General features: G+C 37.5%; 1 protein-coding gene across 2 annotated transcripts in view; it reads left to right on the top strand.

Annotated features, from left to right (window-relative positions):
* Nucleotides 1–13,180, top strand: part of MLLT3 (MLLT3 super elongation complex subunit) — a 258,868-nt gene that overhangs the window by 225,464 nt on the left and 20,224 nt on the right. The gene's annotated exons all lie outside the window — the stretch shown is intronic.

The raw sequence follows: 13,180 nt of genomic DNA on the forward strand, positions 1-13,180 counted from the left end.
TAACTTCATAGGAAAGATAGCTTCTAGGATGTTCTACAAGGTAATGAAAGGGAGGGTGGGGGGATGAGGGTGGTGAGATGAGTAAAAGAACTACAGGGTTTTGATTTATAGAAGAATTCAGTTTTAGATCACTAATTTGCAGGTAGCATGCTATAATCTAATTAAGAAAAATTAGAGAAAATGTTTATAAAATAGGAGGTATGATTTTATAATACCTCACTTTATAATGGAGCCCTGCTGTGATTTAAGGTAGGAAGAAAAAAAAGATACCCTTCTCCTCTGACTTTGAAGCATTTACACATATTTTATCTACTCAGGAATTACTAAAACACATATTAAAGAAATTGAAGTTTTTTCTATTCATGATTATTATATTGTAGACTTTTATTTTTTTAGAGAAGCTAAGGATTAGACATAAATATCTTACTAATCTGAAATGAATCTTTTCATTTAGAAAAGAATACTATTCTTCCATTTTTTTCATAATTACATAGCTTATCGTATTCTACAAAGCCATACACCCAAAATGTTTTTCTTTCCCCATTCACATATTTTTAGATGTAAAAGCAAACAGTGTACTGTTTTTAACTTAAGAAAAAATAACAGGACACCCCTTGTCATCTAACTGCTAGAGTATTTGATACAAATTAGCTATCATTTAATTGCATGTTAAAATGTTGTTTCCTTAATATGTTTTGATAATCCTAGAGAAACTGACTTATTTTCTTAAAATTTATGAGTATATAAATTCTTACACAAGTACATGTATTTAATTTTTAATTTCTTTAACAGTCATATTGTATGACAGTTTGAATGGAATTCGGCTTACAGATTTATATATGTGACAAATATAAACTAAGAGAAGTAGTAACAAAATTTAAAGAACATAGCATTTGTTCAGAGTTAGGCAAATCTTCCTAGAGAAATATGAGAGTTACATACTTTTATATTTGGAATGTCAGAAAGCATGCACATTTATTGGCAGAAATAAATTTTCCTGGAACCATATTCAAGGAGAATTTACCATATGGGTGTCTATAAATTAAATGCAGTTATTTGATGCCCAAATAGCTAATGTTATATATAAATGGGCAAAGTAATTTCATGTAAATACTAAACTCAATACGTTAACATTGTTTTTCTGATGTGGTAGAACACATTGTTTTTATCCAGACATGGAGATATCTAAAGGCTTAAGAAACTTTTTTTTAAAACAACATTTCCTTTTTTAAATGTTTTCATTCCAGCATAATTTCAGAGAAAACAGAAGCTGATCATAATAATCCCTTTCATTTCAGGAAGAGTCGTATTTAGTAAATTCTATTGTAGAGCAGTAAGTGGAGCTTTAGTGCTCCTTCAAAGCTAGTTTCTCCCCTCTCCCTTCTCTGCTCCCCACCCCACCTCATTGCTTAGCACACACTCAAGGAATTGTGCAATTTGCTCAGTTCATCCAGAAGTTTATGAAAGTAATAATATCAATATTTCTAGTTTTCTTTCAGAGTTTTAGTTTATAAGAAAACACCATTTTCTAAAGTAATTTGACTTCCAAGCTTCCAGCAGCCAGCTGGTAAAGAGGACGTGATCTATTACACATTTCACATTGTTCATAAGATAAAAACCAATCTCTTAGGAGATGTTTTAAGTCAAATGCAATTAAGTGGAAAGAAGAGTCTGTGTTTTCTACTTGCTTTTCAGCACTTGGTTCTTTTAAGTAGAGCAGACAAAAAGGTAGTAAGTAGCCTTTACAAGATAGGAAGAAATTTGAATGCCATATTGTGAACTAAATGTGCCGAAGTTTTAAAATATAATATATATCTTTGAAACATTCATGCATGCTTGTGTACACTAAGGTTTGTGGAATTTGTAGCTGTATAAATACTGTATGTATGTAAGGTTTGTAGCTTTTCCTGAATAATGATTCTGTGAGTAGGAAATGCTCTTGTTTCATGAAGATTAAAAACAAGTTTAGGTCTTTAAATCATCCTTGAGGTATTGAAATTGAATGAGCTTCTGAGGATCAATTCACAAACGGTTCTAAACCATGCTCTAAGAATGTTGTAAATCACTTGTGCTGTTGATCTAATTGAACAGCGTGGATCTGAACCCTCATTAACTTGTCTGTAAGGAAGAGAAAATTGAGGAGAGCAAGGAAGAGGCCGTGGAAGACCTTTAGCCGATACTGTCCTGAGCTGCCATTGTCGAAGGACATCTTTTGAGCTAATTTCAGTCCCGTAAAAAAAAATAATCTATTTAGTGATTAGTAATCAGTGGATGAGAGCAGAAAGCCCAAGTGAATAAAGGCCATAAATACTGAAGTCCTTGGGATAACAGCCTGTAAAACTGTCAGAAAGCATTGCTTAAGTGACAAAAGATAGCCCAAAGTAACAACAAGTGTTAGCTCACTAGGCAATACTCCATATTCATGGACAGAAGACATAATTTAGTTTTCCTCAAAAATGGAGGTTCTCCCTTGACTCCAATACCTGCCTCACTTTATTTACTTGTTTTGGATGGTGTCTGTTTGCTTTTAATTTATGGTCGATTGCATTTGCTAGTAGGAATCACGATGCCTGTTTAAAGATAGCTGTGTTTCCAAAAGTAGAACTATGATTGCTGAAACTTCTGTTTAGATCCATCAAGATCTACTTACTTGCTAAGAATGTTTAGCCTAACTAGAGTGAGTGGGTGAGTACATGTTTGTGTATTTTTAAAAGGCAGATGGTTAGGAATTAGATGCTGACAAGTGCCTTTCTCTTGTTTTTAAATTGAAGTCTAAAGTTTACAATTCTTCAGTATTTCTCCCTGAGGGAAGAATAAATTAAGTAAATAAAAACAGAAGAATGTAAGGCTATATTATAAACTCTTTTGTTATTACCACACAATACTGAGATGACAAATGGTTAAAGTCTTACTTGCCGGTACTTTAGGTTTGTTTTCAGAGTTAGAGAAAATTCAAGATGATGGAATCAAAGGTCTTTATTCGAAACTCCTATTGTTCTAACTACGATGATGATTTCATGGCATTTGCATTATAATGTTAGCAATCAAAATGATATGTTTTACCGTTTTTACAGTATAACCCTCAAATCCCAAATGCGTGTTTTAGAGATGTGTATGTCTTCAGTGTATTTCAAGTGTTGTGCTTTTTCAAGTTAGAGAATTTTTATCAATGTACCAGCGTTTGCTTTTCAGCATTCCGGCTGTGAGAACTAGAGGTGTCATTCACTTGAAGGGAGCAGATGTTAAAGGTTCTTGCCCCTGCCTCCCTAATGGCAAACACCCTTGAAGAAGAGAAATGTTCTATTACCCAAATAGGCATCTTTCTGATGGTGAGAAAAGGCGGTAAAAGGCAGTAAATCTGCCTTCTCATTATGAAGTGCAACAATAGATTGATTTATGAAGAAAAGCAACTGTTAGGCTTATATAAGATGTATGTATGGAAATGTAGGTTCCTTTAGAGCCTTATAAGCAGTAACATTCCTCCTACTCTTGACAAGAATCTAATATTACTAATAGGGAATGTGTTGATTCTAAATACCACGTTTTTTAAGGGGGTACATTGAGAACAAAAAATTCACCTCCTAATGTTTTCACATGAGAACAGTCTCTTAAATGTGCTGTGTTTTTACTATTTTAGTTTATTTTCATTAAGATAGAAGGGAATTTTTAAAAATAGTTTTATTTTTATAAACGTTTTGTTAGTATTTAACATTTTAATAGAAGTGAATGCAAGTATAACATATTTAGATGTTAGACTGTTTATAAACTTTTCAGTTTCACTTAATAAATCGTGTAACTTAAATTTCAGCACACACTGTAAAATGAGAGTTTCAAGTAGAGCCGCAATGAATTTCACATTTCAGGGGAGAAGGAGGTTTTGTAAAGTATTTTTTGTTGGGCTATTATTTTAAGAAAATGTATGTGCACTTCATCTTTTAAATAAGTTTGTGTTACCTCTTATTTGTTAAGGAGCTCTGTTAAAGCATTTTTGTTTAACTTAAAAATTAAAATTTTAAGCTCTAAAGTCAATTTTGAGCATAAAGTACAAAAATCTGGACAGTCCCTGAGTAAATTTTAATGATGCTGCCTTATATGTTTAGCACACGTCACTCCGGAATTTGAAATCTATGTCATATAATTAAGATTTGAGCAGGTAAATTACAGAATTAAAACTGATAATTATCTATAGACTTTTAACTTGTTTGTTTTAGCAAACATGTATCCCCTATATATGTATATTTCCAAATTATACATATAGTAATAGCCATATTAACATGTTATATACAAGAAAGCATATACAAAAATTTGAAAATTTAAAAGGAAAAGACAGAAAATAAACATGAGTAAAGGTTCTATTTTCTTTTACCCCTGTGGACCTTACACACATCTTTGTGAACATATATGTGCATATCCACACCCAAGGAACTTTGAAGCCCTCTCATCCAGAAGAAAGGGCTCCAGTATGTTACCTGAAAAATGCACTGTTATTCTTATTAGGAAGATACAAGGCTTGTAAAGAAACAGTCCTTGCAACTATTAACAATCTTTGTTGTCTAGACTGATCATGAGAAGTGTTGCATTTTTAACCTGATGATGATTGGTTAGTTTTCAATCAAAACTTTTTTCCCAGTGGGTTTTGGCTATTTTGGAAGTCCAAGTACCATGGAAATAAGGATTTAGCAAATAAAATGAACTCTTGATGCTGCTGCTGTGGTGGTAAATCTAAGCTTCACATTTAATGGGGAAAATTCTCTAAGATAGTCGAAAGATTAAAATTAATAAAACTTCTTGACATTTGTGTAAGTCTATAAAGATTCTATTGGTGTCAGTCAAATACTCTATGACCATTTTTAAGTAATCCATTTTTAAAAAGGTCTAAAATTAATAAGGAAATACAGTTAAATATCTTGTCAAGATCTCTTTACATGTATCTGTGTTTTACTTCATTTCAATTAATTGCCATGTTTTTGATACTCTGAATTTATTCTGTTTAATTTACTTTAATATTTAAAATTTTATAATCCCAAAGTGAGAGTTATAACCACATATAACGTACTTTTAGGACTTTGTTCAATTCAACACTGCCCTTATATAGAGCGAAGATCCACTAATACTTTTTCATTATTTCAAGTGTCTTGTGAGCTACACAGGTCGGTTATTTCACAAGTAACTGAATAGTAGTTCTGACAACAGTTAAGGGATCTTATTGTTAACTGATGAGCAGTGGTGTTTTGATGTTCATTGGTCAGCTTCAGTAGCAGTTAATTATGGGGCAGTTCTATCAGGAAACTCTTTTTCTTCCTATTTCTCTTTTGTGAGGCATTACAGCTCTAAACCCTCTCACTTGTAACTTTCTTCTTCCTCTGCCCTCAAAACACACGAAAGAGAAAAAGAGACCAGTTAAAAGATAAGTCTCTAACATTACAACCAAGTGGTATATTTAATGGCCAGTTGTGATACTCAACTTCTGTGTGCACAGTCTTTGCTCAAGGAATAGTAACATGCTTATAGGTGGTACAACTGTAAATGGTCTGTTTCCAGATGATTTCTCATTCCTAAAGCTCTTAACAAGGGAGCAATTTTCAGAACACATCTGGCACATGCACCATCTTGCAGCAACTGGATTTTTTTTGAAAGATCACATGTTCTGGCCACAATAGTCAGTAGCAGCCTTCAAAGTACAACTGGTGATGAGAGATAAAAGACTTGAGGCTCCTCTGTTTAAAAGAGAGGAAGCTAAAAGAAAATTATAGCCATCCCTAAGTGTGGAAAAGGGTCTTATGGAAAGATTTATAGACCCTTGTTCCCCAAGGCCATTTCGTTTCCTAATGGGATTTTGTGTTCTCAGACAGGGAGTACAAAATGATGACAGCATTTAATAATAATAGTGAAGATGACGGTAATAACGAAGAAAGCAAACGCAATTGTAAAAACAGAGGCACCTCAATATAAAGCCAATTATCTTGGCACCCAGGATAATTTTGTCTGTAAATTGAAAATATAACAGAAATAAAGATCTTTGCTCTTTTGCTAACCAGTGGGGAGGGTAAGTCTTAGGATCTTGCTCTTTTACAGGCGAATGATGGGTATAACAATAGCTTTTGATAATACAAGGGCCCAAGAGACTAAATACAATTATAATGTAACATCAGGTTCACTCAAGTTGTCATAATACTTACAAATGGAGAGGATTTGCCAGAGAGAGATGTGGTTTCTTCCGTGTGGTCACAGACCTGAGTAATTAGCAATAATGGTTCCAGCTTCCTATTCCAGTGTCCTTTCTCCATTAAACCTTGTTTTCAAAGAAAGAGTTGTTGACAGGTTACTTAAAGCATGAATTCTGTTTTGTATTTCTGGGTTTTTTTGTTTTTACCCCTGGAGTTTATGGGAATTGTATAGAAGGGTTGGGAAAAGAGAGTAGATCACCCTTGAAGGCAAATAAAATAAATGACTGTAGTGTGTTGCCTGATGTGCTTGCTGGTCCTCTTGATCACTGCCAATGTCCAGAGGATCAGGAAAATTCAGAGGAGAAACTAACTTGCTTTTTTATTAAAAAACAAAACTTACTGTACTAGAGAGGTGAGTAGCCAAAATACATTGTAGTATTGATTGGACGAATGTTAGAAGCAGTTGATACAGACACATTCAGACCCAGAGATGAAGTGTTTTGTCTTACCACTGGTTTGCTTTGGGTGCTGATCACAAGATGTCCCTTAGACAGAAAAATATTCAGTTTCACAGTGACATAGAAAACTTTGTTCCCTGACACTAGTGTTATAAAAGGGTGTTAGTGTGTTCAGGACCCTGCTTTAAATTGATAGCACTTTTTCAAGGTCAGTAGGTGTAGTAGAGTGAGCACTGGATTAGAAGTCACAAAACTTGGTTGTAATCCACCTATTGGGCTGGCCAAAACGTTCGTTTGGGTTTTTCTGTACCATCTCATTGGTCACTTAATATTACCCACTGGCCACTTAATTTTATTTTGCTTCAGTTTCATCAGTAAAATGAAACTGATTAAAAAATGTGTTCTATTTTAGTCAGCTCTGGCTGCCATAACAAGGTACCATAGACTGGGTAGTTTAAGTAACAGGAATTTATTTATATATTTATTTATTTATTTATATATTTATTTATGGACGCTGGGAAATCCAAAATCAAGGTGCTGGCTGATTTGGTTTCCCTGTGAGGGTTATTTTTTTTGGCTTGCAGCTGACCACCTTCTCACTGTGTCTTCACGTGGGAGGGGTGACGGAGGAAGCAAGTTCTCTGGTGTCTTGTCTAAATAAGGGCACTAATCCCATCATGAGAGCCCCACCCTTATGACTTCATCTAAACCTGATTACTCGCAAAGACTGCATCTCTAAATACCATCACATGGGGGTTAGGACTTCAATATACGATTTCTTGGGGCGGGGACACATGTAGTCCATAGAACTTACTTGCCTTTCTCATGGCAGATCATACGAAATAAAGACTATGATAGAGCTACACAAAGATACATTAAGAGGTTAGAGTTATTGACTGATTTTTCCAATCTTATTCTCATATACCTTTCTATATAAGGTTTTGTTCTTTTAGCATGTTTATTTTGAGTTATTAATGTAAAACCAAATGAAAATAAAAGTTCTCTTGTTTCTAGCCTTTTGACAATTCACTCTTGCGTTGACCTTGTTAAATTTAAGTGTTATTTTATAACTTTTAATACTTATTTCCTTGCTTAACTTCTTACCTTTAATTGACATAGCTATCACAATATATTACCTATTAACAGAAATTGGTAAGAGTGTGTTCATAGGTTGAAGAACATTTACACAATTATATAGAATGGATGTTATAGGTCATTTTTCTTTAAAATCAAATGTATATTTGAAAGTTGAGTTGGATTATCTTCAGTTTCTTTATAGTAAAGAAACTAAATGATGTAGTCTCTCTTTTTTTTTTTCTTATAAATTCATTTATTTATTTATCCATTCCTGGCTGCGATGGGTCTTCGCTGCTGCACATGGGCCCTCCCCAGCCACGGCGAGTGGGGACCACTCCTCGCTGCGGCACACAGACCTCCCACTGCAGTGTTCTCTCTCGCTGCAGAGCAGAGGCTCCAGGCGTGCGGGCAGTTGTGGCACACCAGCTCAGCAGTTGTGGCTCGTGGGCTTAGTTGCTCAAGCAGCATGTGGGATCCTCCCAAACCAGGGATTGAACCCGTGTCCCCTGCATTGGCAGGGGGACTCCCATCCACTGTGCCACTAGGGAAGTCCAAGGTAGTCTCTTTCTTTCAGTTTTGTTGAGATATAATTGACATATAACATTGTATTAGTTTAAGGTATATAACATAATGATTGGATACATGAATGTATTGTGAAATGATTGCTACATAAATTTAGTTAATATCCATCATGAATTAGTCTTTTAAAAATGTATGACATTTGTATTTTCTTCTTTGATTAGTACTCATCCTTGACACAGTCTTTCTGGATATTTGTGCAAAGAAAAGATGATCTTTATCGCAGGGTATGTGTTTTCATTTTCTAAACAAAATAGAAATTTGTGGAAAAAAAGGTAGCAATGTGTCTAAAATAATTTAACTAGTTACACGGTATTCTCTTCCTTTCTCCTGAAGAAAGGTATATATAATTCTCCCCCCTTTTCTTTATTTTTATTTTTTTAAAGATCAAGTTGAAGTTTTGTTCATAAATATAGTTGCCCATTAGAAAAGATGGAAATTCTGCCTTCTGATTACCTAAGGAGGAAGTCTGCTCCCAGTTTAAGGAACAATGGCAGATTTTATAAGTCCTGTCATGTGACCTGCCTTGACAGGTGTTTTTGTTTGCAGCACTTAACTTCTAGGAGTTATAAACATGCAGTTTTTCTTATTTGTCTTGGACAAAAATAATCCTCTGTAGAAAATCCATTACAAAATGATTTTGCATAGCCATTTAATGTTGAAGATTGCATTGCAAATCTTGGTAGGCCTATTGTTTTGGTAGTAAAGATATATCTTATTTTAGGCAGTAGAGGAATTTGTGATCTATTGTAAATAATAGGAGCAACTAAGTATTGATTAGCTGCCATTGTAACAGCAGTGGGCTAGGAGTTTTTACTTTATTATATCAACTTAACATTATCGCTTCCACGTGAGGTTCAGTGCCCTCACTCTATGAGGAAACTAATGCTTAAGCGTTCTTTCCAAAAACATATATTAGTGAGCAATAGATTTGAGATTCTTAAGCCTATAGTTTTGTCACTGTGGAGCACACCATTTAAAGAAACTTCATGTCTAGTGTGTGATTACTCAGTAAATCAGCTAAACACGTGCTTAGGGCATCAGCAAAAAGAAGCAAAAAATTTTTTTTAGTGAGGAGAATTTTGACATTCAAAAACAAGTCTTAAATTAAGGGAAAATTCAGAACCTCATTGGAATTCCCTGCACGTAGTTTTTGGCATACCTAGGGAGGGAAAAGGAAGATACCATAATCTCTTCAATCCTTAGGGCCTATACAAATCTTAATCTAGGGCTTCCCTGGTGGCGAAGCGGTTGCGAGTCCGCCTGCCAACGCAGAGGATGCGGGTTCATGCCCTGGTCTGGGAGGATCCCGCGTGCCGCAGAGCGGCTGGGCCCGTGAGCCATGGCCGCTGGGCCTTCGCGTCCAGAGCCTGTGCTCTGCAACGGGAGAGGCCACAACAGTGAGAGGCCCGCGTACAAAAAAAAAAAAAAATCTTAATCTAGCCCTGTTTGTGGTGAATATTTTTGTAAAGCACACAACCTTACCTAGTTTATATAGTCATCCTTGACTTGTATTTTTGGGGGGTAAATCTGATTTTTTTTTTGAAGAATACAAACTTAAAGTGAGCTGCAGCTCTGTTTTGTTGGACTTGATAAAATCTAGGGCTGTGTCAGCCTCATCTAGTAGCAGAGTGGCTTTTTGAGCAGTTAACATCTAGTTGAATTTTGTCCTGGTCAGCTTAGGTTAGTTTAAGGTCCATCCACCAAAACACAATTGTACATGCTTCATAAATGTTTTTATTTACTGGTAACCATGTTCTGTCAGGGTGCTTTCTTGACAAATACTTGGAAGAGTAGGCAGGGATACTATCTCTGGATAGAGCAGTAAGTTTCTATTTTTTCTCATGATGCAAACTCTTACGCTTTCTTAAAATTAAGATTCTTTCAAAAACATGTTTTTTGCCTGTATAAAAAGAGAAGTGATCAACTTAATATCAGTGGTGTTCATTAATATCATTTGTTGAACTTTTAAAATATAAACATGGCTGGCATCCACACCCCACCCCACCAAACATTGAATCAGAATCTCCTCATGTGTAGAATCCACCCAGCTGATTCTGATGAAAATTCACAGCTATGAATTTCTGAGTCTTTGGTCAGTGGTTCTCAAAAGTCTGGTTGACCCTCAAAACAGCAGCATCAGCATCACCTAGGAACTTGTAAGAGATCCAGTTTCTCATCACTATCCCAGACTTAGAGAATCAGAAACCCTGGGTGGGTCTGCATTTTAACAAGTCTTCCAGTTGATTCTCTAATGCTCAACAAAGTATGAGAATCACTCCTTTCAATCATCTCAAAGGTCTCCTCAGCTCTCAAATTCTACAAGTCATTGTCCTGATTGCAAAAAGCTTCCTGGACATTGGAATTTTCTGCCCATCATTCAACATTTTATCCTCCTCCATCCACTTCTGTTGCTTTCAACTTTCCATTTTAATATTCTCATTGAATGAATATGTCTTCTACTGTAAGCCTGCTCGAATGTTTGGTGGAAGAGTCAGGGTGTTAATGATAAACATTGCATGGAAAGCCTTTTTCTCCTGTTGTGTTGCGTTTTTTTACTGTTTTCCAGTTAGCAAACTATGGCATTATTATGATGGTTAGCAACTGTGGCATTATTAACCTTGTTTATGATTAAGAAACGAAAAGAAGGCTGCCTCCAGATTTGGTTCGGGCATTGGCATGATGCTTGAGACAGATGGGTCACATTTAGCATGGGGTAGTTGCAGAGATGGCCACCATCCTCTTGATCCTAATCAATGTCACTCTCAGCAAATAGCTCTGGCAGAACAGCTCCTTTCAAGTCCAGTGCGACAACGCGTACTGGCCAGGCAGGATGGGGATTAGAGCTCTCTCTGCTCACTATAAGGAAACCTCTTTTTTGGCTCCCAAATGGTTTCCAGAGCTATCAAAATAATACCATTTGCAGACACTTTTCATGGCTGAAAAGAGCAACTTCGAGAGGAAAGGGAGTGCTCTGTGGACTACGGGAGAAATGTTTTGCAGCTGGGCATTGCACGTTGCTGCTGATTGCGTGCCCTTTCAGTTGTGTGACTCACCATAGTGACTGGACAGTGGAAAAGCCACTTGACAGAAATGAAGAGTACCTCCCACAGGCCTCTGTCCTTGTCCACCAGCTCTCCTTTGTGGGCCGCAAACAGCAATGTGTAGGACATTGTACTGCAAATCTCAAGGAAATCTTGCAGTGGTGATGGGTTGGTGGGCTGCCTGCTGCTCATTAGAGATCCCGTCTGGCTCTTTTCCTGCAGGGTGAGTGGTAGATTACTGACACCTGTTTTCCTATCCAGCCTGGGGATGTGAAGTGTGCATTAGGAATGCCTGAAAGTGCTTCCTTGTGTCTGAGTCTGTGGAGCTTGGTGTTGCTTGGAGAGGGGGGAGTAGTGGGTTCAGTGCTGAGAGGGGAGATGAAAAAATCAGGGGTGAGAACTGTAATACGAGCTGAACTGAGATTCTCACCTTCATGGAGTGGCTTCTGATTGTGCTGTTTGTTTGTCCTCCACGTGGCCGTGATAAACGTAGTCACCCACTGAGCAAAGTAGAAAGATGTTTCCTGTCCATGAGAAGACCTCAAATGTTTCTCAGATAACATGAGTATGGGGACTTTCCTGGTGGTGCAGTGGTTAAGAATCCGCCTGCCAATGCAGGGGACATGGGTTCGAGCCCTGGTCCAGGAAGATCCCACATGCCGCGGAGCAACTAAGCCCGTGCGCCACAACTACTGAGCCTGCACTCTAGGGCCCACGAGACACAACTACTGAGCCCATGTGCCACAGCTACTGAAGCCCATGCACCTAGAGCCCGTGCTCCACAGCAAGAGAAGCCACCGCAATGAGAAGCCCGCGCACTGCAACAAAGAGTAGCCCCCACTGGCTGCAACTAGAGAAAGCCTGGGTGCAGCAACGAAGACCCAACGCAGCCAGAAATAAATTAATTAAGAAAACCAAAACATGAGTATGTAGTTGAAACTCTGAGCACATTAAAAATGGAATAGAAATGGTCCACTCTTTCAACCAATTTTATCAACATTGTTATTTTAGACTAAATTGGGCCTTAAATATGTAAAATTCAAATGTGTGGATGGCATGATCAATTTCTCTGCACAGTTCTGTCCATGTGTTTTCTCTTCCCATCTTTACCTACTATAAAGTCTCATAAAAACTGGCAGACAGGGCTTCCTTGGTGGCGCAGTGGTTGAGAGTCTGCCTGCCGATGCATGGGACACGGGTTCGTGCCCCGGTCCGGGAAGATCCCAAATGCCGCGGGGCGGCTGGGCCCGTTAGCCATGGCCTCTGAGCCTGCGCGTCCGGAGCCTGTGCTCCACAATGGGAGAGGCCACAACAGTGAGAGGCCCGCGTACCGCATAAAAAACCAAAAAACAAAAACTGGCAGATGGTGGACCAGAGGGCCTAATGTGCCGCCAGTCACAGATAGAGCGCCTGCTGTATGCAATGCATGTTGCTGAGTATGAGGGAATAACAAGCAGCACAAGACAAATGCCCCAATCCTTGCTTTTTCAAGTGCTTGCAGGCTACTAGAAAGAAAAGACATACATGTCGGAGGTAGAACGATACTACTGCATATCTTCTAAGCAGATGATCCATATTTTCAGTGGGTTTGGGGAAGGACGAGAACTCTGAGTTGATGGGTCAAGGAGGATGTGGAAATTTATTCTGGGTACTGAAGGATGAAGGGAATGCATTGAGAGTAAGAGAGTGGGGTGTGTATGTGATGCTCTTTCCCTGCATCAGTGTGCTGTGGCATTAAAAGGGTGTTTTTTTAATTTTTGTTTTTTGTTTTTTTAAGTAGTGGGAACATTTTCCCCTGACTCATTTGTGGGACTTGGCCAGGTCTCCTATTTGTGAACTGGATGAATGGGGTTAG

The sequence above is a fragment of the Phocoena phocoena genome, chromosome 6, assembly GCF_963924675.1.
Source record: "Phocoena phocoena chromosome 6, mPhoPho1.1, whole genome shotgun sequence".
Lineage (NCBI taxonomy): Eukaryota > Metazoa > Chordata > Mammalia > Artiodactyla > Phocoenidae > Phocoena > Phocoena phocoena.